This window comes from Diprion similis, chromosome 4 (genome assembly GCF_021155765.1).
Source record: "Diprion similis isolate iyDipSimi1 chromosome 4, iyDipSimi1.1, whole genome shotgun sequence".
Classification (NCBI taxonomy): Eukaryota; Metazoa; Arthropoda; class Insecta; order Hymenoptera; family Diprionidae; genus Diprion; species Diprion similis.
In genome coordinates this window covers 24,485,868-24,511,936 of record NC_060108.1, presented here as the reverse complement: position 1 = coordinate 24,511,936, position 26,069 = coordinate 24,485,868, and the positions used below count along the sequence as shown (strand labels likewise).

At 44.6% G+C, this 26,069-nt stretch overlaps 1 long non-coding RNA gene across 1 annotated transcript; it reads left to right on the top strand.

Moving 5' to 3' along the window:
* Window positions 1–1,303: 1,303 nt before the first annotated feature.
* Window positions 1,304–25,812, top strand: LOC124405821. Its single transcript, XR_006929142.1, has 3 exons — window positions 1,304–1,363; window positions 16,075–16,080; window positions 25,802–25,812. It is a non-coding gene; the product is annotated as an uncharacterized LOC124405821 (long non-coding RNA).
* The last annotated feature ends 257 nt before the right edge of the window (window positions 25,813–26,069 follow it).

The following is a 26,069-nucleotide window of genomic DNA, read 5'->3' as shown; positions in this document are numbered from 1 at the left end:
GAATTACCATGATCGTCGTGCCGCGCTATCCGGCATAAATCTCAATCTCAATCTCCTCGAAACCCTTTCGGACAAAACATTCGCCGCCGGACGGCCCGCCGTCGAACGTACAATAAGAGTGTGATTAGCATTATTTACGGCCGGTTAACTATTAACCCATAAATCAAGTCGAGTCCATATTATCCCGCGGGTGTGTGCAGGGCTCGGGTTCCCTAGCTATCGCACTATCGCGTCGACGACAAAATGCGTTGCAACGGGTACGAGGACGTCTCTCGATCAGTTGTGTGCAATCCGCGTCTGTGATACTGACGTGTCTCTACGTCAGGAGATCGTGATGTATACGTATGAAGGGGCCAAACGGACGTGGAACGTGTGTGTCGAGGGATTCGAGCCGTGTGTGGGTGGCCTGCACATGCATAGACTCTCGGCCTAGTCTATAGATGAGCGACGGTGATAACGACGAGCCCCAGAGCCTAACAGAGAGCCGAGATCTGTAAGCGGGGTTCAAGCTGCCGCCGCGCTGACTTGTCGGCCATCTTACTTCCTCGGAGCTGATTTAGGAGGATAAACGCCCTCCGACTTCCCCACGGAGGTATTCCACTTGTTCGGTAGTGCTTTGTTTTAAGTCCTCCTTAACTTTTAAACGGCGACCCCCGGCTTCTCTTCTCTTCTCTTCGCTTCTCTTCTCTTATAGGCACCTGTACTCGCCCTAGTCTCTGTCACTTGATCCCACTCGGATGCTTTCTTCTTTACTGCATAGACCGTGTTTTCAACTATGCACAACAGCCGTAAGTTTTTATACAAGGGTATTAACATCTCTTACGTCTTGTGTCGCTTCATAACTTATTTCAGGCGTAAGTGCTCGGGGGAATTTTATATACATTGATTATTGAGTATTAGCGTCGTTTTCGGTTTTCGTATGATATTTAAGCAGTTTAGATTAATGTCCATCGATTATTAACAACTCTTCGTAAATTTCTGGTATAGATAACAGATGAGAGAGATTTAAAATTTACAGACGAAAAAATTTGTCCTCCTTTTTTCGTGAAAGAAACCATTGTTGAAGGATTATAAAATTTCGATCATTGGCTGAAAATTTTGTATCTTCAAAAATCAATTAAAAATTCCCTTTCTAAATTAATGGAGGAGTTTAAATTTGGCAGAAACCAAGGCAGGAATTGGTAACTTGAATCGAATGTAACGATTTAACTGTACACTGCATAAATTGTCAGAATATATTCCGAAATGGATGAATCTTTCTCGAGGAATGGATGCCGGATTAAGATTTTACTCAAAACTTTAGGAAAAGAGGGAGATATCAGGTTTTTTAATAAAATATACTTCGTAAAATGCAGAATTTATAGTGTGCATAGTAAAATCTGCTACATTTATAGTACAAAAAACATAGTTGACATGGGAATTTTTTTTACCATGCAAAAACCTTGAGATATGTGTCTCTTCTGCTATTTTTCTTCTCTCCGTGTAACAATGCTGCGCAAGTATGAAAATTGATCGAATCGAATCGTCGAAATAAGTTCGCAGAAGCATTTCCGGGCATCGGGAGGGTCGCGGATCGACTAGGTTGATGAATTCTCCGTTTCGGTTCCCTCCTTTTTCACACTTACGCGAGGCGGTTGAGTATTTCGTTGCAGAGCCGTCGGATTTTCGGTCCGGGCCAAGCCACCCCTAAATAAATTCCCATCAACCCTGAGGGTTGCCGGGCGGTGCGGATTCCTCGTAGCTGGCGGCGCGGCGTGAGAAGAGAGGCGGATGAAGAGGAGGGGGAGGAGGAGGAAGAAGAAGACGAAGAAGAGCGCAGGGTGGCAGTGCCGAGATGCTCGTCCACTCGGGCATTCCAAGCACGAGCTTTCGCCAGTGCTACGTCATTCGCCGCCGCGCTAATCAGAACTAACTGCGGCCGCGTGCCCCGCATTCGGAAGAACGACACAAAAGACGAGAAGCACCGGAGAGCGGCATGTGCGAGCCACCGAACGAATGAGCCCGTCTTCCGCTTCGCGGCCATCTTTGTATCTCCTCCTATCTCAGCCGTGGACCGGCGTCTCTCTCCTCAATCCTCAATCCTCCATCCTCTCTCCTCTCTCCTCTCTCCTCTCTCTCCTCTATTTTTCCCTCACCCCGTTCTCCGGCGTACGTCTCTCTCGTCTTTTCTCTTTCGGTTGCAGCATGCAGCATGCAGTTTATCGCAGGCGTGCCAACTTCTCCCGCCAGCCTTACCTACCGTACGCCATGCACCGATATCCCGCAAGGTGCACGCCAAAGCTATAGCCTTGGCAAGGGGTGAAAAAGACATCGAGGTTCCACCGGCTCTTGTTTATGGGCTTGATTTGACTTGCAAAACACCCTCCCTGAGAATTCAAAGAGTCGACTTTAACGCGCCACCCAGATCTTCTGCAGGCGTATATGGGTGTACACAGTGTTCACTTCACTCCACTTCACACCGCCGCCACCGCCGCCGCCGCCACCGCCGCCGCCGCCAATCCATTACGCCCATTTCATTTTACATAATAACTATCGTGTCTCCGTCCCCATATTCCTCTATGCCTTCACAACTCTTCTGTTTATGCCCTTATTTTATCGCTCTTTCTTCCGCAACCTGCTCAACCACCCGTGCGCTTTGTCTTGCAATTAACCAATCTTACGGCGCATTATGAGGCGCTGCACTCCCTTGACGCCGTGTGAGTTATTACAGTGCTAAAAATAAGTAGAGCCTGATAATTCGTCTCAGAATGGCGATTTCTCACGCAGGTAGGTATACACCATATCATATTCCTTGGAAAACCGTCCATCACTCGAGTCTCCCCGTCGTACGTGTTACACGTTGGAAAATCACTTGCAATGAAAGTGGAAAAAACTCAAATCGAGCGCTGGGTCCGGGACGCAGTAGGTACCTTACCTACCTACCTTATACCTAATCCTGATCGACAACACGAACACTGTAGCGAATAAACCGAAGCGTATAATAAAATTAGAAAATTGAGCCAGCATCAGCAGCAACGGCTTGACGTTTCTGCTTGCGACCTGCGGTTACGGCCCGTTTGACGTCGACCGTTTCCGGTGTTATCTGCACCCCGGTACCCTGACCATGGAGAGAAGAAGAAGCGGATGGTCATTTTATTAAGGGCCCTTCGGCGTCGAGCTTGGGAAATAAAATAGCCAATACAGTTGACGCGCGTCGCCCCCTTGTTTCTTTGAAAGCTCATTGGCCATTCCTCGGTTCTGCTGACTCTCGCCTTTTCCTCGATATACCTCGACATCTCGACGAGTCCCGATCCTCGTTTCCTCGTCTGAACGTCTGGGCGCGGAACACGTATGAGAGGAATCGGCAGGGGGGGGAGGGGGAAGGAGGAGGGCGAAGAAAGACACAGGGTTGTACTGAAAATAGTGTCGGGACATTGGAAAAGGTTTAGTCCCGGTAAATCCGACTCGGATTGGATTGTATTTTGACGCCTCCGCGACCGTTTTATTGGAGCATCAAATTATTGCTCGTGATTTGATCAGAAGGGATAGCGAAGCTCTCCAATTTTATCGTTGCGTATTTGATATGTATATATAGATGTATATAGGTACCTGTATACGTCTGTATAACCCAGCGAATATAACCCGACGATGCGATGATCCCGCCATATCCACATTTCTGTGCGATGTGCATACGGGTTGCTCGGTTTGCTCGAAATTGTGGATTCGATCGAAATTTTTTATCTTCTCCAGCTCTGCATGGAGAGAAAAAAATCATCATTTTCTATATCAATCTCTCTAATTTTTTCATTAAAATTTCTTTCGAACGAAAATTATATTACATATATTGTAATTGCATGTAAGAGAAAATGCAAACATTAATTCACGCGTTTATCTAATATCGTTGAGATAACATACAACCTGTGTAAAAGTGTTTTTTACTTTTATTTTCCTTGGTTTTGTGCAGCTAAATTTACATCGTTGATTCTTCACGCCACTTATATATACATGCCGAAGATTGGCCAGAGCGGAGGGTAATACGAGGGCTCGATGCGTGATTACAAGTGAACGCTTTGCGAGTGATCGAGCACCGCCCCCTGTTTATATCAATATCCCTCTCACACACGCGTCGCACCTTTGTGCGATGCTATTATAGTACGTATGATTCCGTAAAAGACAAGGGAGAAAGAAAGGAGGAAGGGTGTATTTGAAAAATTGAAATTTTTTAGCGGAATTTCAAGACATCGACGCGGGAGTCGTTGCAGTGCAGTAAAATACTCGCGATTCGCGATGCAACTTGCAGTTCGGTGTATTATGCGTGCCTCTTGCACCATTAATTGATACCTACCCGCAGAAACCTGGACGGCGTTCCGCCCAGGCTGGAATTAATTTACGATTAAATAAGTACCGGGCCTCGAGAGTAGTCGCGGGATGAAATTGACGTAATTACAAACCCTCGCGTTTAATTGCCCTCTGATTACTATAGCAGTGCCGTACGTCAGGGGCCGGAGAATATCGCTCAATTTATATGATTTCGTATATAATATTGAATATCGTGAGGAAGTTTAATCCACCCTTATGCATACAGGATCACAGAGAATGATACAGGAAATAAGAAATCCTAGAATATGCGACGAATGACTCTGCCAAGACTTTTGAGACCACTTCACTACAAAAGTAGAAGGTAAAAAAATTAGTATCGCTAAATTATCGATCAGCGTCGTTCGAAATAAAAATATAATCATACTAATCTAAATATCTTCGCTTATTGGTAATACATATTCCAAAAAAAATGAAATTATTAAACATCACCGTACGCAGCGGTGAAACTCGTTCAGAGAATGAAAAATTTCGCTTGAATCGTGCAAGTCGACGCCAATGGACGATGATGAAGTTATCCAAGGGGGTAATGGCTCTATTACCGCAGAGCGGCGCCGATCGTCTCCCATGGTTCGTCGGAGTGCGCAAAAATCGAGGCTGACTATTTCGCGGAGGAGGAGGAGGAGGAGGAGGAGGAGGGGGATCAGCAGGCACACAAGACGTGCATATAAAGAATGCCCTCTCGGAACCTAAGGGCGTCGGACGGAGGTGCGGAGCCGGGGTAAGAAGACATGGTCCAAGGGTATACTTAGTTGGCGTATTGTTTATGTTGGCTGATGGCCACTTACCTTATGCTCACACATCGCATTACGTTACCGCAGGTATCGGAATTGTTACCCTCACCCCACCTCCACCCCCACCCCCCATCCCGCGCACATCCGACTCGCTGTAATCGCGAGTACGTTAAGGTAAAATGTATACTTAGACAGACCCGGAGAGTCTCACCGAGCCCGACGATGACGTCCACGACGATATTCCCCGAGATTACACCCCCGGGCAGACTCTGCCCTGTCATTCCTAATTGCGCCGCGGAATATTTCGCATATCTACTCGATTATCGTGGTTTTATGTTATAGCTAAAAGAGAAACAAAGTTGGCATTTTCCCTCTTCTTCCCACCTTTCAATTTCCCTATTTTTCGATTCTCGGTCGGGTATCTTATCCTCGGGTGAAGTACCCTCCGGTCAATAAAATCTTGTGATCTTACGGTAACCGTTTTTCTTTCACTAACTATACACACACGTCGTTGATTCTCAACGCGTTACAGTGAACGATGAGTGTTAACAGGAATTCAAGTGTAAAAATCTCTGTCGTACAAATTACGGAAAGTAAAAACTGGCGCCTGGGATGGTTTGAAAATCTTGTACGGACGGATTTTATTCCGCGCGCAGGCACTCGAGTTTCGTCTAGGATTGGGAAAGTGACTCGTCGTGTCTGTTCGACGGTGAATAAATTTTACGACGGAATTCTTACGTCAGAAATTGACGCTCGGCTAATTTTAAACATGTATAACTATAACGATCTTACGTAAACTGACTTTGACGCGACGAGAACGCAACGAGATGTTTGAAAGAAATATTATTATAGATACGGACGTGTAATGAAGTGAAGCTGTATGTGAAATATGGGAGCTCGAGGCCCTGGAGATAAGGGCTTTGAGCTTTGCCGCAGGGTCGAAGAGGGGCTGACCTCGGCATCCTGCGCTCCTCGATTCAACTTTAATGAATAACTATTGAATCTGTGTAATATTATATCTGGACGGCGGCACGGCGCTAAGAACCAGAAGATAAAGGAGTTGAATTATGAAATTGGAGGAAAATTTGAGGAGAGGCGAGATAAACAGGCGTTAATTACCGATTATCAAGTAGCAACATTATTACAGACCGACAGCGCGATTTTATAAATTAACACATAATAATTCCGTCTGGAATAATAATTCGTGACCTGAGTGAATAGTTGTCGAAGCGTTAACGAAATTCGAGGACTGTTTTTTCTTTTCTTTTTTTAAATTTATTTTACTGGTTTTTTTTTTCCTTGATAACGTAGTGTAAACGGATTACGTTAATTAAAAACGAATCGAGTTATTTTTATTTGCCAAATTCGGCTGTACCTACATCTTGCAATAACTGAATTAATTTATTAAATCAGAAAACGTTTAGGCGCCGATTAAAAGACCGACGTGATTAAAACGGCGCCGTATTTTATCGAGCCAAAAATACGTATAGGTATACATATATATGTATACATATACGGTTGCTGATTTATATTGCAGTTTTATAGCCGTACGTGAATAAACGACAGGGCAAAAATAATATGCGTTGCAAAATACGGTATGGTTAGAATTTAACGTTTAGAGAATGTGTAAATAATTAATAGTTACGAAAAACAATGTATAATAATAAGAGTAAACAACGTAGTCAACTCTTGCGTATTTTTTTTATTCTCTTTTTCGTGTTGAGAAACTCCCCTGACTGGCTATATAAGGCTTTGTTTCCTGACAAATGAAAGAGATTTCGTGATTCATAACTTCTGCTTACGACTATTTCCTTCACCAAGATTTTACGAGGGTAACCGCGAACCACAGAGAGATTATGAGAGAATAAGTTTATGAATATTGCTTGTATGTGTAATACCTGAACGCTGATATACAGGTCTCTGTAAAAAAAAGCTTGCGTTTTCAGGACAATCGATGGTAATTTTAGGCGTTCTAAGTAATCCAAGGTAAACAATTTACTCGCGATAACTTCCCACATTTGTACAGAAGGTATGTAATTAACTGTACAGCCTTCATCGTGTTTTTTTTCACGTCGAGTTATCCAGAAATTCACCGATCAAGTAAAAGTGAACAAAAATTTTTCGAATGCAGCAACGCAGCAGGAGGGTGAAATACGCATGGCAAAAAATTAACAAGAGAAAAAAAAGGAGGGTGAAGGTGCTGCGCAGCGATACTATGAGAATATCACGAAGCCAGCTATATTTTCCCAAATTATTTAGCAGTTGAAATATCCGTGTCAAATTCGGTGTACCGCAGCCCACGCGATTAGTCGCGGTTACCGAACGTCGCGACGCCTAGCGCCCATGCAAGTATAGCCTAGCTAGCACCCTCAGCCCCGTCGTCGTGGGAAACCCTTTGTGCGCGGTATTAATCGCCCTGATTTAAATCGGCGTGAAAACTGTTTTCTGTGGGTCATCAACGAATCGCTGGTATTAGTCTCGGCATATTAGCCCCGTTTGTATATATTTGTTTTGAAAGCGAAGCAGAGGCCCCTAAAAATTCATAAATAAACCTCCGTCCGATAAACGCGAGGCAAAAAATCACTATCGTCATTTTGACTAATTCAAAACGGCTCCCAAGCGATCGTTGTAACAAACTTAAGCTAAAAATCGTCGGGTTATCGACGAACCGTGAAATCGGTAAGGGAAAGTAAAACATCTAGGCAAGATAAAAATAAAAATATAAAGAAAAAAAAAAAAAACGAACAACAACGAATACTTAACAAACCGTTTCGGAAGACGTGAGAAATAAGAACGTGGAATGATTGCCGGCATACGTAGGTACCTAAATTAACTCGAGCGTGCGGTGCAACAACTGGTCAAATGAATGACCAGAACAATCAACCGCACAATGAGAGCAATTACTTTGTATGGCGGTGGGAATAAAAAGAAAAAAGAAAGAGAAAAAAAATGTCCCAGGTGTATTTAGCGAAGGCGCGACGAATTCGCGACGAATTTCATCGGTCCCAGACGCTGCGGACGAAGGGTGGCGGCATATTAACATAGATACGGTCTTTAAGCCATGGGCTTGGTACTGGTGGCGCGGTGTTACTGTTCAGGGTAGCGGTGGCTCGTGTGCTTGCCTGGTCCCATGGTGTTTGATGACCCTAATGGAGCCGGCCACGTGGCACCGCGTGGCGGATGGTTGAGCAAACTATCGATTATGGGATTTCACGCTAAGCACCTATAGGATTACTCCCGATGGGTTGATAAAGGCAACAGTTTTGTTGCTCTTTTCGAGAGCCCTCTGTTTGCAGCGATCCTATCTCGAACTCCTCTAAAATCCACCCATACCGATATCCCTCCCCTTCCCCGACTTCCTCGTTATCTCTATCTCGTCTTTCACCTCGTATACGTACCGAAAAGAAGTCTCCCTCTGATTTTTCCTGCAAAACTTTTTTTTTTTTTTTTATGATAAATCGAGGAAAATAAAAGTCAGGTGTGAAAATTTCAATTTGTTATATGAGTCGTGGATTAAAAAATGAGGAAAAATTTCTTCCAAAATTATTATAATTTTACTGCTTTTCTCTCTATTGCGACACGCAACGGCAAACTCGATATTTTCTAAAATTATCTCAAGTCGTTTTCGTAACCGTGCTTCCGGTCGTTTGAGCGTAATCTGAACGGATGCTGAGAACGGGAGATCAGGAACTGTTATATATACAGCCCCGACAAACGTATCTATGAACCAATTAACAATTCGTCGGCATTCCCATTCGTATAATATGTACGCAATATCTATATGTATATCGTGATGTATCCATATACATATATTACAAATTTTATCTCGCTCGTAATTAATATCCCATAATGTATTTATACTCGTGATAGTTTATAATGTATATATATATATATATATATATTACAAGTTGCGCGGCTGAAGGAAAATGAGAGTAAACTCGCGCCGAGCGAAGTGAAGGGAGTTGGTAAAAAACGAAACAACAAGAAACCTGTAAGAAAGTCTTGTATGTGGAGCGAGCGACTCTTTAGACTATGAGACGCCGCTATCAAAGGAAGTGAGGTCGACCCTCGCTGTACTTACAATCATTAACGAGGACGAATCACTCGCGGCTCGCACGTGCAGTTCGATTCTCGAATCATATTCCATTGACCGAAGAACGATCCATTTTCCGTCAGCTGACAGATGTAATCGGAGAAAAGAGATCGTGCATGCTAGCGAGTCTGCATCCTCTGCATCCTATAAACTCTTTCCTGTAATTACAGCTGTAGCTATTCCCATTATAATCGCTCCGAAATTCCTTCACCACGCGGCGTCCAATAAATAAATGGATAATCCCATGCGATAATCGTATATCAAAATTTACGGTAAAACGTTGGTAGGAAGAAATCTTCGTCAAGTTTAATTCAATGGATTCTTGGAGTAGATGAAATTTCTTTATCGCGGTTTATCGACTGCTTTTAGTTTGCCTCACCGTATACGGGGTTCGAATATATCAATAAAATGAGAAAAACCAAATTCAATTAATCACGAACCACGAAATATTCACCGGGTCAACTTTCCCCCCTTATTTTCGTTAAAAATACCAAAAAGCCTAAAAGATAATCTTCGCAATCGTATAGAATTAGTCGAGTTTTACAGCGCCGGTCAATGCGAAGGGCTGTTAAGAGAGACTGCGGCCAATGTAAACGGGATTTATAATTCTAATTGTGAGAGTAATCGGGGTTGGTAATTGTGAGTGTGATTGTCACCGTAATCGGGATGGTAATCTCGGGGCGCACGCGTGCTCATGCCGAGGGTAATTACAAGGCGCGAAAGCCCGGCAGGTTGTGGGCCGGTGAATCGACGCCATCCGTCTTGCAAAAAGCGAGCCGCGTTTTCCCCGCTATGTGTACAGAACGCGAGGCAAAACAGGCAGGCGAAACGAGCACGAGCAACGAGCAACGAGCAACGAGCAACGAGCAACGAGCAACGAGCTCCACCGCGCATCGCGTTACGTATGCAAGAGTCATGCGTCAATGTAATCTGGCCGGGTCGACCAGCAAGCTGAGCTACGCGAGAGCTGCTCCCTGGATTTTGGGGCCAGAAGAGGCCGGAGGGGGCATATCTCCGCTCGACGCCGAGCGTCGCGACGCCCGCCGAGGCCCCCTGACAACGGGCAAACACACGACACCCCCGGGACGCGTCCGACGCCCGAGGGTTCAGCTTCTGGTTTTGCCGCCTCGCGGGCCGGCCGATCTGGCTAAACTCGAATCATCGTCCTGGCTAATCCTCGTCCTCCTTTGAAAGCCCCCGTGCAGTTCCGGTATAGGTGAGTGAACCGAATGATCCGAAAAGCTCTGGTCGTCTGCTTTTTTAATAGGTATATATTTGGTATTTATTAACTTCTGATTATATTTTTCCCCACGAAAATGATGACGAATTTCTTATCCAAAAAAGCTTTGTGCTTTTTGGTTTGGTTCGTTTGCTGAAAGATCAGAACTCTTAAATATTTTAACTAAGCTTGAATATTCTGTACTTAATTCTATAAGCAGTGAATTCGACCAGTCTCTAAACTTTTCACTCCTCAATCGTTGTGCAAGCTTCCAAAATTTCAGTGTTTGAGTTACCGAATACCTGATGTGACAATTTCTCTGCGTGCTGAATGCCTCGTGATAAAACTGGCAAAATGAACAGATTGAAAACGGCATTGGGATGACGCATAATAAACAAAAGAGATCGCCGGATATCTTGAAATTCATTACTTCATATTAATATACACATCAGAGATGAGAAATGACTCGAGAACAATGGATCGACCTTCGTTGAAGAGAAGTTGAAGCTATATAATAATGAATGAGGATAAAAGTACCTCGTGCAATGCGAGAGTATAAGCGAGTGGTAAAGTAGTACACGTATTATGTAAATATGGTACACGTAGTCAAAGAGATTATTATTATTATTATTATTATAATACTCCATTGCACGGACATAACATGAACCGCGCGCTGCAGCTGCAATAATAATAATTTTACCGAGGATGAATGATATTTCCTCTCGCAATAAATTTCTCCCTCGATTTATGACGCACAAAGCTAGTACATAAATTTCTCTATTTTGCGGAAGCTTCCAGATTATCATACTTGTGCGTACAATATTATCTCCCGCCCTGCTTGAGCGGCAACGAGTGCGATTGCAGTTTATAACACAGCGCTCGACCGACATCCGCGAGTCTCTACCCCTGACTTTGTTCATTCATTGAAATTTTTACCCCGGTATAATCGAGTCCCGCCATTCATGGATTCTTAGCTCGAGTCGATATTATATTTTACCCACGTTTCTTGACTCAGGAACATTATGCGTTGTATTATACATATATACAGATCACACGTCCAAAGGAACGAAGATGCTTTATCGCTTTGATGCATAAACACCCGGCTGTAACAGTGGTCCATTGTTTCATCTCGACTCTCGCCCTCTTTCTCCGTTTCCTTTTTGATTCTTTTTGATACACATACTTTGTGTCAATCGCGAACGGAGGAAAGTTGGCGAACGAGCTTCCGGAGGCCGCGAAACTCCTCAAGGTCGAGGAGGAGGGAGGCAAGGGCGGGTTGATTAGCGGCCCTAAATTCACGCCGAGGACCGCATTCAGGGCGTGTAACGCGACAGCGAACGCAAGGACCGGAAGAGGGTCAGCCAGCAGTGATTTAAAATGACAAGCACCGTGGGCGAACACGCGGTTCTCCCAGGGGTGCCGTGCCTCACGGTTGGCTGCCCTGCGTCAGCCTCGCAGCTCTCACCCCGCTGGACCAGCCCGGCCATCCGATTAAAAAAGCGCCCGCAGTCAGGCTCGATTTATTAATCGACCGTCATGCATACCGTTTCTCTCTATTTCCCTCTCTCCGTCTCCTCGATCATCTCCGATTTTTTTACAGAACTTGTAAAATCGCTCAGTTACAGGTTTCTCGGACCATATTCACGATTTCAACTTCCCGGAAAACGTCGTTGATGACTTTATACGAGGACTCCTGTGTGTATCTGCAGAAACAACGCAAAATTTCGATTCAGCGATAACTTGGAAGCTAAATTTTCAACGCTTTTAGGTATATTCATAATTACTATTTTTAATTTTTATCAGAATCACCAATCTCCGTTTCTCTTGGAAATGAGAAAACTTTGTAACGAGATTGTGTTTATGAAACTGGAAATCGCAGAACCATTATTACATCAAAGTCATCGTCATACACTGCGTATACACAAGTTGTTGAGGATAAAAAACGACAGTTTTGCGTTCTTTCGATTAAGCAATCAATTTTTCTTGACAACCCAGCGGAATGATGTATCCACTGCTCCGCTTAACGTATGGCAGCAGGTATAATGTGTAATGATTAAAATCTTGTTAGCCCGGATCAGTAAGATCGATGAAGATGATATTTAAAATATGAGAGGAAGCAGGTTCGTTCACGATATCTCGAGCATTGAATTTCTGGCTACGGTAATACGAGAAACGACGTTATACAATTTTACGTATAATACACCGGAGGGACGTACCTGCGTGTAACTTATCTGCATAATTTTATCAGTGGCCACAACCGGTCCTCGAGACACTGACAAACGTGTGGATGGGTTAATAAAACGGGCGATTTTAGTGGCCCCGATGTAATATATTGACACGCATAAATAGCTGTGCACGTCCGTGAGTTGCGCGGGTATTATAAGCGTATATTCAAATCGCGTCTAGTTATACCATTCTACATTAACATACGTAGGTACGCGTGATTATTATCATCCGTTAGCAGGCCGATGATGGGTTCTTAGACGTAATCCTTGGAGGCGCGATTCGTCTTGTTAATCCCGAATTAACCTACTCGGCAGCGCCGCCGAGACTTGGAGAACTTCTTGATTCAAATTCATCCAGGTTCGTGTCTTCACTTGTCGCTTCTTTTTTTCACCCCCCCTGAAAATTCGTTCAAATATTAACATTACCGAGTTTTTTAAGATCCGGATACCGAGCTTTGGCGCAAAAACGAAACGGCATCGGGATACAGTTTAAGGGCAGGACGATGATCGGCGCCTCCAAATCCCCGCTTACATCCTGCGGGATGATAGATGCGAGCCACGCGGCCAACGCACCCTGCGCCATACTCAGGATATTAGGACAATTCATTCATCTTTCGACGATCCCGAGAAGCACGAGATCGGCCGAACCTTCAGCCTCCCCGCATCGCGATAAACTCGGCACTTACGCCTTCGCCCAAAACAATTCCTGTATCCCAATTCATATATCTGATGCTCGACGGGACGAAATAATAGGGAAATGAATTTTTACCCTGATAACAGAGCTCGCTCAAATCTTGATGGCTAATCGCCTGGTCTCCGGTAACCTAACGCTCAAGTTTTCATACACGGTGAATTCTTCCAGGCGAAGGGGTTCCAGATTTTTCCAGACAGAAATGTTTGCTACATTATATAGAAATAGAAACGCTTTTTACTTGTGTAAAGTAGAACCAGGAAATTGATGGAGTTGCACTCGGTCCGTTGATCCCGTAATTGACGCTCTTATAAATCGAGAAGAGCTGTCGATAACTTGAAATAACGATTTCTGAATGCCCGACTGCCATTGAGCTCTCACCTGCGAGACGTACCTGCATTCTCGTCGACGACGCAACGTTTCACAGGTCGTATATAACGTCTTTGACACTTCTCTTGAATTCATTACTGTAAGAATGCCTGATCGGGACGTCGACGTGTCCCCTGCCCCGTGCAACATTTGTCTTATTTAACCCAACTTTTAGAGCATTCAATCGTGTGAAAATGATCGAGTGAGATACTCGTCGATCGATATCGTCGTACATACGCGAATAGTTTTCGTGTTAATTCAAATTTTAAACGCTGTAAAAATACAAGTATCGAATTCATATTTTTCGTTATTCGAACAAGAAAATTAAGTCTTTAATTTTAATCCGCTCATCGAAGTGCGTTGAAAAAATGTAATTTGATCAGGAAACGATTTTTCAAATAGCAAACACATCATTCTGCATCTAATCATAAGTCGTGCGTACAAATTTGATAATTACTCTTGCAATATAAAAATGTTTTATTGTAAAATACCTAAGCAAAAAATAGAGAGAGAGAAAAAAAAACGAATGACAAAATTGTGTTAAGAACTAACGAAACGCGTATATTGAAATCCAAACAAGAATCAGGAAGGGTGAAAGAGCGGGTAGAATCTCATTAGCAGCCCTTTAAACGTGAGGCCGGTTAACCCCTGACTTTGCCGCGGCTTGTCGACTTCCTCGATTCTCGTTTCTCGTTTCTCGTTTCTCATTTCTCATTTCTGACTTTCCGAGGAGCGGAGCACCATACTCGGGGACTCCGAAGGGGTCTTTAAGGGGTCATGCGCACGGGGCTGAGCCTCATCATCATAAGTGGTTTCGGAGCGCACTTGCACCTCGCAGGTCGTGCGGCGTACCTGTTAAAAGTTGCAATGCACCGCGCGTACACGGCTTCGTACCTACCGACGTACCTATATAGTTACATTTACGCGCGCCACGTAGTCGGCACCATCAATCACCCTGATTGAAAGACATTGAATGAGATTTAAGAGAAAAAGGGGCGAGTATAGGCATCGAGTCATCCCTCAACGTCCACCCACCCGCTGCCTCCCTCCTCACCTTCCTCATCTATATATCCTCCCCTCGCCGTCACCCCGCGTAGAAACGCCGACGTGCTAACTACGTTTTGTGACAAGAAGTTATGCTTAAACGTCCTCGTTAACCTCGAGGCCTCATCCCCTCGGCCAAAATTAACCGAAGCTTCCAAAGGAGCTCGCTTCGAGTTTCACTCACTCCTGCAGGAAAACCCTTCTTTTTTTATACGTTCATCGAATCCTCCAGGTCGATAGTAAACTGCGAAGAAGAATCTCTGTGTCGTCTGGATTTCTATCGACTACGATTTGACAACGCAGTGCCCATAATATAGATGTTGAATGTCTACATTGACTAATTTCCGCCAGCTTCAACACCGCCGTTTTTTATACCACAGCAGATAAGCTCCAAGGAATCCGTCAATGATTGTCGCCGGTTCGAAGGACTCGACGTGATACCAAATCACCCCGTGGCACCCCTGCAACAACCACAACAAATCCCATACAATTTGACCTCCATAAAAGTTAAGTTTATTTCGTGGCGATAATGCTTGTAATCCAAATATAATTCTCGTTGGGGGACGTGGACTTGCCTTCTGAAGGGGCGACGACTCCCTCTCTTTGGCCACGGGGATGTAGCTGCCCCTATTTTATGGGCCTGGTTTGAGCCTGTGTGCTCGCTCACCCTGGAATCACAAAAGTCATCGGCAGCATACTCACCCGCACACACACCGCTCCGATTTCCACCCCAAGTGTACTTTCACCCTGAACACGGGGTAAATTCTACTTGTACGACTTGTAATACGTACTCGTCTACCCGGAGCCGGTGCCACTCTTAGTTATGTGTCGCACAGACTCTCCCAATTGCTGGTTTAACCCTGCAGAAGGACTTTTGGTCCTTCCGGGGTTGAGCTTCCTCCGAATTAGCCTGAGTTGTTCGATTTTTTCGAGCCTCTCCGCGTCAACTCGCTTCGCAAAATTAGACAGATATCAGTTGGTTTCCGGAGTTTCCGGTCTCGGCAAACGATGTGTTCTGTGCATTGGTCTGACGGTCGGAGCTGACTGGAAATGAGATTGGGGTGAATTAAGTTAATACGGGTTCGTTGCTCGTGGTGCCGTGAACATAATCTCGAATCTATGTTATATTAACTCTCGACTCTCCGGTGAGTCCTGAACTCCCGAGGCTCACTGACGCCACGTCCTTCTTGGATGTGGATGAGACAGGAGGGTGGCTGGATGGTCTGATCTCTCGCCCACAGCTTGGCTATTGTGCGATGGAATTTGTAATTTAGATTGATACAACGCTCGATCCACGCGTTGTGTTGGCCCAACAGGATACTCGGGCGACTTCACACCTCGAGGAAACAGTGAAGAAAAAATCTGACGTCGTGTATTTTTTTTTTTTTTCGACGACAGGTGGACTTTCAGGACTTTCAGGATTTCAAACATGTCGAAGATCCTGACGCGAGGTGACACGAGGAGTTGACTTCAATTCTTCTCTCGTACGAAAAGATCTGTAAGATTTTACCTCCGTTCCTCCACTTGCCAGTTTCCTAATTGCTCCGCCACTGTTCCAATCCATGGCTGATCCTCGGCACCCATTCTCCTTAAGCCCAAATACATGTAACAAGGTGCGCGCCGCGACGGCGGCGTCGAAAACCATACCTACCGACGATGGAGACGTCAGACGACGCACACCCGGCTCTGGCAGCTTGCTCGCTCACTCGTCGTCTCGCTCGCTCATCCGTTCCTTCGTTTCTTCGTTCGTTCACCCACACCCGAAAGAAAACGACTCAATCATAATAATATATTAGACATGGTCTGGCCAGATGAGCGAGGGACTCGAATCCCTTTGAGAGCGAACAATCTCGACAGTATTGAATAGTGCGATTGGAATGAGAAGAGAGTGAACCGAAGATAACAGGTTCGTGCATTTCTTTATAAATCAGGTTTACTTAACAAAAAAAAAGAAAACAGCTATTTAATAATCCCCAAAAAGAAGCCGTAATATCTTCACAGTGAAACTGAATCACCTGCGTAACGTTTTTTAGTATCGACAGTTTGATGCGAGAAAGGAGATAAAAAAATTGCGATCAAAATCGAATTTGCTATCTCTGGAAGAGGGGAATGAATTTTTATCCATACCATATTATTCCACTTTTCTTAAGGACCGCTAAGGCAAACTGAATTACCGGTCGATTTGTTCGCCGAGTGAAGCAGCCTCTCGTCGTCGCTACTTGCGGGATCTATCATCTCGTAGTGTAGTTTGAAATTACTTATTCCCGCACGGACACGTCGCGCACACAATCTCAAACTTCGAGACTCGACACGCACGTACTTAAGGCGTGGAGTGAGACATTAATTCATCGCAGGATTGCCTTATTACTTACTAGACTTGGCAACGGGCGGCAATAAACGAAACTGGAAACTCGCGAGATTCGGTCTGACAATGAGAGGATGACTGACGGGCCCTCGAGGAATTTATTCAATCTTTTCAAGGATTCTCGGTTACCTACCTTTCGTTCCAAAAACGATTCCCTCTGACGTCATGTACCTACCGAAGTGCTCCGATTTCTGTCCAGACATGCCTCGTAATTTCATTAGATTTGTTACTTTTCATCATCAAGCATAATGTGAATACACGGTGATGTGGGTTTATCTGTTTTTAATTTTTGTTGTTCCTTCTCTTCCTTCGAGGCACTCGAGAGTGCGACACTGTCACTCCCCGTGTCGAATTGGGATAATTCGGTTGAGATTGAGTTGATTCTGTGATCTGATTGGAGCCGGCACCAATCTAGTTAGTGAAATTAGTTCCAGTGCCGGTTCCCCGGGATTTGAGAAATCAGTTTAACTCCTCGGCTGCATAAAGTATCATCGCTCAAAATTAAGGCTCGAGTAACGCGAGGATCGTGTCGGGTCGGCAGCAATAATAAGAGGAAATTAACGGAGGCTGAAAAGAAGAGGCCATTCAGTCGCCATGCGAGGAAGTCTGATAAGACACGAAACCGAGCGGCCCTCAGTTGCGATACAATAATGAAGCTCCTCCGACGTTTTTAATCTCGCTCGGCTCGAGGCTGTCTTCGCGTACCTGGAGAACCCCCGTCGTTCCTTTGACCCACTGGACCGTCGATAACCGCGGGGACCAGGACGAGTCGGTCCATTTCGGGCCGCTTTACTCTCTTCCCTGGATTCCGGGGAGCCGAGGCGTTTACGAGTACATATTTCTTCCGTCACCCGGGCTTCGAGAGTTGAGATCTCGGGAATTTCGGTTTCTCATTCTTGTTTTCAAAGAGGAGAATTCCGGGGGGCGGGCATCGTCGCACTTACATAACATCCTCGACGTTAACTACATCACCCGTCGCGGTCATGCAGCAGCCTCGTAGGTATAGTCTCTGGCCACGCGAAAGACGCATGAAAATGACGTTAATCGGGCCCCGGTCAAACGATCAGGTTCGATAAATTCTTCGGATTGTATATTTGAATACAAAATTTAGTATTACAGACGTGTGTGTTTCGTTTCGATAAATATGAACGAAACGAGCCGGCCCATCGTCACTGTCCTAAAACAGCTGGGCACCAAGTAAACTGGGGTACCAACACGAAGACTCTTGAGAGCACTCGTTAATAAAATACTATTTTATGCGTCAGTATAACGTAGGCGCGTTTACGACTCGACGATTCTGTACAGAGAATGTGACGGAAAAGCTTTATTTTTTTTTCAAAAAACCGAATTTTTTAATCAAACTGTACGACGCACGTTCAGAGGATTCCTCGTGTACGTATCTGCAGCTAACGTGAAGATCAAATCAATTTTCACCACTACGACGATGAAAAATTCTCCGGCGGTCACGCCGCGTTAAAGAACGAGAAACGGAGTTCTGCCGACAGCCGAGAAATGAAAAGAGACGGAGAGCAAGGAGAAGGAAAAAAACACACAAATAAAAGGATCGAGGCGAAGAAAAAGAAATCGAGTAAAATGAAACGAAATGGTGAAGAGTGGAAGCTGTGGAGACGAGGGGCGTTTGTTCGGTTCTCGGAACGCTTTGACCATTTCACTAGTTCCCAAAGTATCTACAGTCTGATCTCATTTCAAGTGTGAATTCTAAATTATAATTCTTCAATGCTGACTAACACCTTGCAATTATATCGGCAATTATAATCGTTAGTTATGCACATACGCGATACTGTTTTAATATTCTACATATGGACGCGAATGAAAAGAAGATTACGAAGAGGTAAATAGAAGGATGAAAAATAACGCTTCTAATCTAATTGGAAAAGGCGTTGCACGTATCGGATGCATCATATGCGGGTAGGTCAACGACGTCACGGGCCGCAATGCACCGGACCATGCAACGGGGGTGATGGTTTAATCATCATAAATTCAGCAACAAGCCACAACGGCAATTTCTTTTCGAGTTATTGCCTTTTCAGGCAGTATTTTGTACTCACGTAATTTGCGGTCATCCGCGCAGGCTGCTTTCGCAAAGGATTCGCAAACTCGCGCAAAAACGTCCCCGACATTAATTGCGGCATTAATTGTATTTTTGCGTTGTCAGTCGTTTCGCAATCGTTTCTCCGATTAATTTCTTCCGCACGGATGTATGTATTTCGGAAACTTTTCTCCCAATCTGCGAATCTTGTGTCTACAGGTATACGCCTATACCTGTAAGATTATGTCCTGCAGCATCTCGAATCGGCCAATCTCATTAGCACCTGATAAATTATGCGCCGGCATATATTAGGCCTAATAAATAACGCGACTACGTTTATCCCGCATCCGCGTTGAACCACCCGCGGTAAAACACCGCGGGATGTCCGTTCGGTCGTACGAGAGTCGCTCATTCGCGCCGCAACGCGATGCGGTGAATGTAGAATCGTCCAATAATTTCAATTCTTTTTAGTTCATCTTCGACCGTGTATATATTTATTGTTCAGAAATTCTTCCTCTAGCTGCACCTATAAATACCGACATTTCAATTATTTACAATGACGGTGGAGCCGCATGCGTGACCCTTTACGATAAAATCAAGACCCACAGAAAGGATAGTCTTATTTGAATGAAATTCAATCGAAACTGAATCGATTCGTTGAGGCGGAGATCGAACGCGGCCATTTCATGCCTTGCAATTGCTCTTCCTTATTATAGTGTGTATAAAACAAAATCTCATTTATTTCAAACGAATTTTTTGCCAATCCCTCAGAGGAAGAAAAAAACTCGTCAATAGAGACAGGATTCTTTTAGCTTTGATTGAAAAATACCTACACAGAAGACAAACTCGTACAATGTCTGTGATTTTCGCGAATATTCTGACTGCACGGTGGATCACGCGGAGCGTAGATAGAAAATTGCATAATTAAGGGTTCCCGAAAACTCTGGCGGATCCTGGAAAGGACGAGGATAGTTTCGATGGTGAATTTAAACAATGGCCACTTCTGCATCCCGGCGTTGTTGGTCGGCTGCAGGTTGTTTGACTGCAAGCTTCATTGGCTCGGTGATCACAAGTGTACGCCGCGCGTATTTCGGTAGGTACCTACAACTGTGCCGAGGGGGAATCCCCGGTTAGCCAGTACTATCAGTTGCACTATTATCTCTAGTGGCCGCTGCGGGAAACGCTGGGATTGTATCTTGCCCGCTTTTCACCTACCGGGTGGTCAGAACACGAGAACCAAAACAATCAGCCTCGAACTTGAAGATTGACAAAAGTAGTTTTTCGCGAAGAAGGATACTTCAAGCTTGATTGAATCGAATTATTCCCATAAGCGGAGAACTAGCTTCAATTTCCTTGATCCATTCCCTCGTTGTTTTAAAAACATCGATAACGACTAAAAATCTACTACCACAGATTTGGCATTGAAATTTTTTTAGGGCAGTTCTGAGGTAAAATTGAAGCCGCTTTAGGGGTTGATATTCGTTCTTCGTACACCCGTTAGGTGTAGCTGGCGCGCGAGGAGAGAGCGAGAGAGGTGGCAAGAGGGTGAAAGGGGAGGGGAGGAGGATGGTGGTAATTAATCGTCATAGCAACCCCAGTCAGGCATCGAATGCGACCCTCGCATTCCAACTGAAATATGGCCGTTCGGATTCTCCGTTTTTGTTAAACGATCTCTCGTTGCCCACAATTCGACGACGGTGATCACGATCACGTCCTGCAGCGCGTGAACTTGCCATTCGTTTTGACGATTCGTTGGGTATGCAGTTTAGAAAAATTATTTCACCTTGGTCTTGTAACCAGGTGATAATTACTTGACGTTGACCAGTTTTTTTTCGTCTCCTTTTTCATCCACACATTCAACTCCTCGACGTAAAAGCCTTCTTAGACTCGTACGTCAATGAATATAATGCAAAGGTTATTCGTTCCGATGCCAGTTCAATTTTCTCACCTCGTGATACGCGAGGAACATACAAACCATGCAGACAGATGCAGGCTGGGCTGAGAAAAATCCTTTCTCTAATTTTGTTCCCCTCTCGTTTCTCTTTTTCTCCGGCACAGCTTCTTCAATAAGCGCTCAGCATCGTCGTTTTTTACCTATACGAGTTTCGGAAAAGTTACCGACACACAAATACACGTATGTGTACAACGACTGTAGACAAATTTTGAATTATTGCCTCCAATTTCGAGCGGCTTCCAAAGCAGGGCTAATTTAAATGCGAGAATCCCAATTGAGCCCGGTGGATCTGAATGGAAATGAATCCAAATCGAATTAACTCTTTTGGGATTCTGGCAGTCGGAATAAAAGAGAGGATCGGGAGAGAAGAAGAGACTTCGTTTCGACAATTTGGCATTGTTGTCCTTCGAGGGCAAGGGCGTGTACGGATGAAAGAGAGACTGTATATAGCCCGAGAACGAAGGAATCCAGGGAATGCCTTGTATCGACACCTCAACACTGATCGAAACGATGACTCGACCGTTCCCGGCCTTAATCAGTGGGGATAATTAATTTTATAGTTGATTGGAAACGCATCCTTCCAGTCAATGCCACACAAAGACCTTTTACGAAGATTTGTGTTGAAACTTCGTTCCATCGGGATTATCTGCAGCGCGCGGTCTACGTACACACGTGTGTACCTACAATTCGAATTGGCCCGTCGTTGGAATTTTCTCGAACTTCATATCGGTGGTCAAGGACCCTGGAATGCGCCGCGTGGTCTTTCACCGAAATCTCGTTCTCCTAACAAACCCGATCGGTCGGATCGTCGAGGAACCGAGAGTTTCCGGTCTTGCGGTTTAGCACAAAAGCCGTCGTCGCGACCATCGAGGCGTTGAGCAAACATCGGTGAAGAGCTCGAGCTTTTTCTCCTACCTCTTTTACTCCATCGCCTCGGTTTCATCTCGTCTCTGCGGCTGTGAAGAACCGGCCGCGTTGCAACGCGGACAAAACGGAGAGGTAATCGCATTCAATTTCGTCTAATTGGCTAATTAGAGACGCGTATTAATTTCCTCCTTGTAATTTCGTCGACGGCAACGAGTTAATAGACTCGGAATTAAGTTGTAACAATGAAAGTTGCGCCCGCTGACAATGGCCCTTGAGATTGTAGATACACGGGCCCGGTCCTTCGCCTATATAGCTGCAAGGCGCTCGCTCTCAATGCCCCGCGTTTCAAACACCAAGCCCCCATTGTTGCTGGGGATCATTTCATTACTGGGCATCATAAATTTTCAGTTGGCTCACGCTAGCCTCGGACTAGAATTTCGCCGGCCTTATACAACGCATCTCTCCGACGTACACGCGTGTTCGTCCACCGCCACAACCTCCCTTCCTCCCTCCCTCCCTTCCTTCATCCCTACCTTGCCAGCCACTACCTTCGTACTAATAACCTTAAGCGAGTCTCGACTCAAGCAATTACTTGCGTAACGACGCCCTCGCCTAACGCGTATTACGTCTGTACTTTTTACTATCAAGCGCCACCTTCAACCATCCTGATTAATTGTAATTGTTGTCGTCCAATTAATCTTCGGATCGATTGTTCTCCATTTTACATCTAATTATCTCACCTTTCTTTCCTATTTCTACTCAAACAGTGTCAGTCTCACAAGTAGATAAATGGATCAACAGATCGCCAGGTTTCTTAAAAATAGACTCAAACTCCTTGAGACGATAATATCGACCTTCGGGTGAATTACAAGCACAGCAACACCTTCAATTACGCAAGATTTGATTGCGTGGCAGCAAGGCGCGACATATAAAGACATTTCGCGTGCTGGATGTCCCGCGGCGATGAATCAGGTTACGCGGAGGTGCTTCGAACGGACGGTAGAATCGGCATTGAAAATTGGAGGTGTAATAACGCGCGGGTGATGAATTTAATTACTCAATTAACGGTCCTGGATTTGGTCAATTCCTTTGAGGTCAGTCCCGTAGGGCAACCCGAGTGACGGGTGCTTCTAACAAATGGTTGTTTCCACCGCGGGGTTGCTGCGGCGAGGTGCTGCTCGTCTAACAAGGTGTTGGGCACCGCGGGACGCCTGACTTTCATCTTGACCGACGGGCTTTGACTTATCTTCATCTCGACGTGTGTACGTGGATTCAACCGAGCTTCTCGACCCTCGAGTGAATTATTCGAATTGATATTGCGCCGCGAGAGAGCGACGACGCGTTTATAAAGCTTCTCGGATGGCTTGTTTCGGACATCTGTATAGAACACAATTTGCAGTAGAGATAAAACTTCCGCTCTTTTAGCTGGATTTTTGAACACGTCGAGTTTTTGTCCGCAACTTAAGAGCAGGAAATATGTTTTCTTTAATGATGATTCTTAAAAATAAGGAGCTTGAAGCATTACTCCGAGCGATTTTTATAATCAATGGAATTCAAATTATTATAAAAACCAAAATTGCGACTTTATGATTATGCTTGACATGTTTTTCTGCCCCAATAATGTTGAGAAAAAACATCAGCCAGAAATTAAAAAGAGAAAAGTGAAGCCAATTTTTTTTAAATCCTTACAACTACAATTCCTCTGATAAATCACTTATAATTGTTTCGAGTTTCGAATTTTTGCGAGACCAATTAATATCCGCCTAAAGTTTTATATTCAGCACCGGAACATTAGCTCTTATGCACAAATAAAACCAGCTTCTCTAATAGTAATTTTTTCCTATGATGTTCAAAAATTTTCTTAGCTCATCGAAGCCACACTCGGCGTCTGTAAAAATAATTTTCATTTTTTATTCTTAAATGAAACAAAACTCGCGTTGCGATTCGCGGTTTGCCCGCGAGCCCCGACTGCGGTTTTCTTTGTGTACACGCGTTGCGGGCCGACGGCAATGGCTGGTTGGCACCAATACCGAGACGGTTTAATAACCAGCCCGTAAATGTCTTTATTATTTCCAGCTAAACATAACTCTTCTTGCTCTCGCGAACGCTGCTCCTTTTGCTCCCTTTTTCTCCCCGTTTCAACTCACGGTTGGTTGAGATGTTAAGATTGCGGAGCTGTTGCACCACAGGATGGGGATGCACCAGGAATTGTTTTTTACCCAGGAACTTGCGCGCAGCCTGCATTCCCCGGGAGTGAATCAACGATGGGAATTAATGAAACGAAACGTTGCGCGGTTCAAATGTTAACGACGATGCAGCTGGTAGCGCAAGCTTCTGCTTCTTCTAACCCCGTTGCAACGCGGAAAAATGACGGATGACGCTGTAAAAAAATTGCGAAGCTCGGTTCAAAGTTGTCGAAATTTTTTCTTTCTTCTCAGAGACCAAAGTGAAGACAAATTATGCAACGTGAAAATATCCCCAAGTAGGGCGGATCGCAGCTGCGGTCGGGTTTTTTCGATTCTATTTTACAGCGTTTTGGACGCACGGAAACTCGAACCAGGGGGTAGTTAGAGGTGGGCACAGAAAAGTAACGAGGATATCCAGCAGTAATGAAGAGCTCAGGGCGCCGCGCTTCGCGATAATTACAGGGAGCCAACCTTACAACCTTCTAAAGGCTTAAATGTTAAACGTTACGAGTCGGCCGCCGACACCAGCCAACACCATGGCGGTAGCTTTATGCCCGCATCTGAACACCATGCAGCGCGCTAAAATAGGACTCAAGAACCAGCGACGTATCAGCCAAATTCTGATCTCGCTATTCTCCACGTTACTTTTCCCTCTTGTGCGGAAAAATTTTGAGGAAAGCTTCTTATGATTCAGTTCCGACTTTCTCCGGGAAAAGAGAAACCTAAAATGAATTTCGCAAATTGCAGGAAATCTGGGGGGGGGGGGGGAAATTCTGAAATGAAACGATTAAAAATACGGTGAACTAAACTAAATGATAATTTTCTCAGTTCTCGTCAAGTCTTCAACAGACATCAGATTTGACCCGGTAATTTCAGGCATTTGATGTTATAAAATAACATAAAATATTCTTCTGAAAAGTTAGAGTAAATTTCAGGTGCCTACATCCCTGGAGAGGCGACTGATAAAAAAGGAGTTACATTTTAATGCCGTGTGCAAGGAGCATGCGCGCAGCATTACAAAGGCGAGAGAGCAGCAGGTATGGCGGCATGGCAGGGCATGGGAGCACCGCTTCCTGAGTATTGTAAAATTAAAATAAACGGCAGTAAGAAAGCGTGCCTCTTTGAACGGTTTTGGAATTTTATTGAGTTATTTGGTACTTTTTCATTTCTTTCTCCCTGCCAATTTTTATTTTCCCTCACATGCATAATGCACGTGGGTGTGTAGGTACATGCAGACGTATAAGCGCGAAAACTGGCGCGTCGGAGGCTGGACGCGAACACTTTTCTGCAGTTTTTGCAACTCTCCGAGAGCTGCGTATTATTACCAATTGCGCACTGCGCCGCCATTTGCCCCTGTAGCCTGATATCCAGGCGCAAGGCACAACGCCGAGTTATACGAGCTGGCTTCGTTCCTGCTTTACGAGCGCAAAAATGATGGGCTAATTTTTATGGCCCGATTGTACGTAATTTGCTACTGATGAAATAGTTCTTACGAATTCTGCAGACCCGACATCGCTACACCTCGCGGTACCTTTGGCTGCAGGCCACGGCCGTTTCGCAAGAGTTTTTTCATTTTCTTGTTACTTTTATTTCGCATCACTTCACGCGGTTCTGAAAAGCAGAAGGTGTGGTGAACCTCAATTTGGAGGAATGAATTTGATGTTATATTTTTCAGTCTAAATTATCGCATTCAGCTCTTAAGCATTATTTTATCTAAAGTATATTTTTCTCAAGTAGTTATATACGAGGTTTACTAACAATAATAATGAGATTCGATTATTTTTCGTAAATCACTTTCGGTGTCTCCAGCAGTAATTTGAGAAACGAGAGAAAAAAAATAATCTGTATTTAACATGACGCCTATATATATATTCGCTAATATCAGAGTAACAGGACAAAGCAAGAGACGCTTTGTT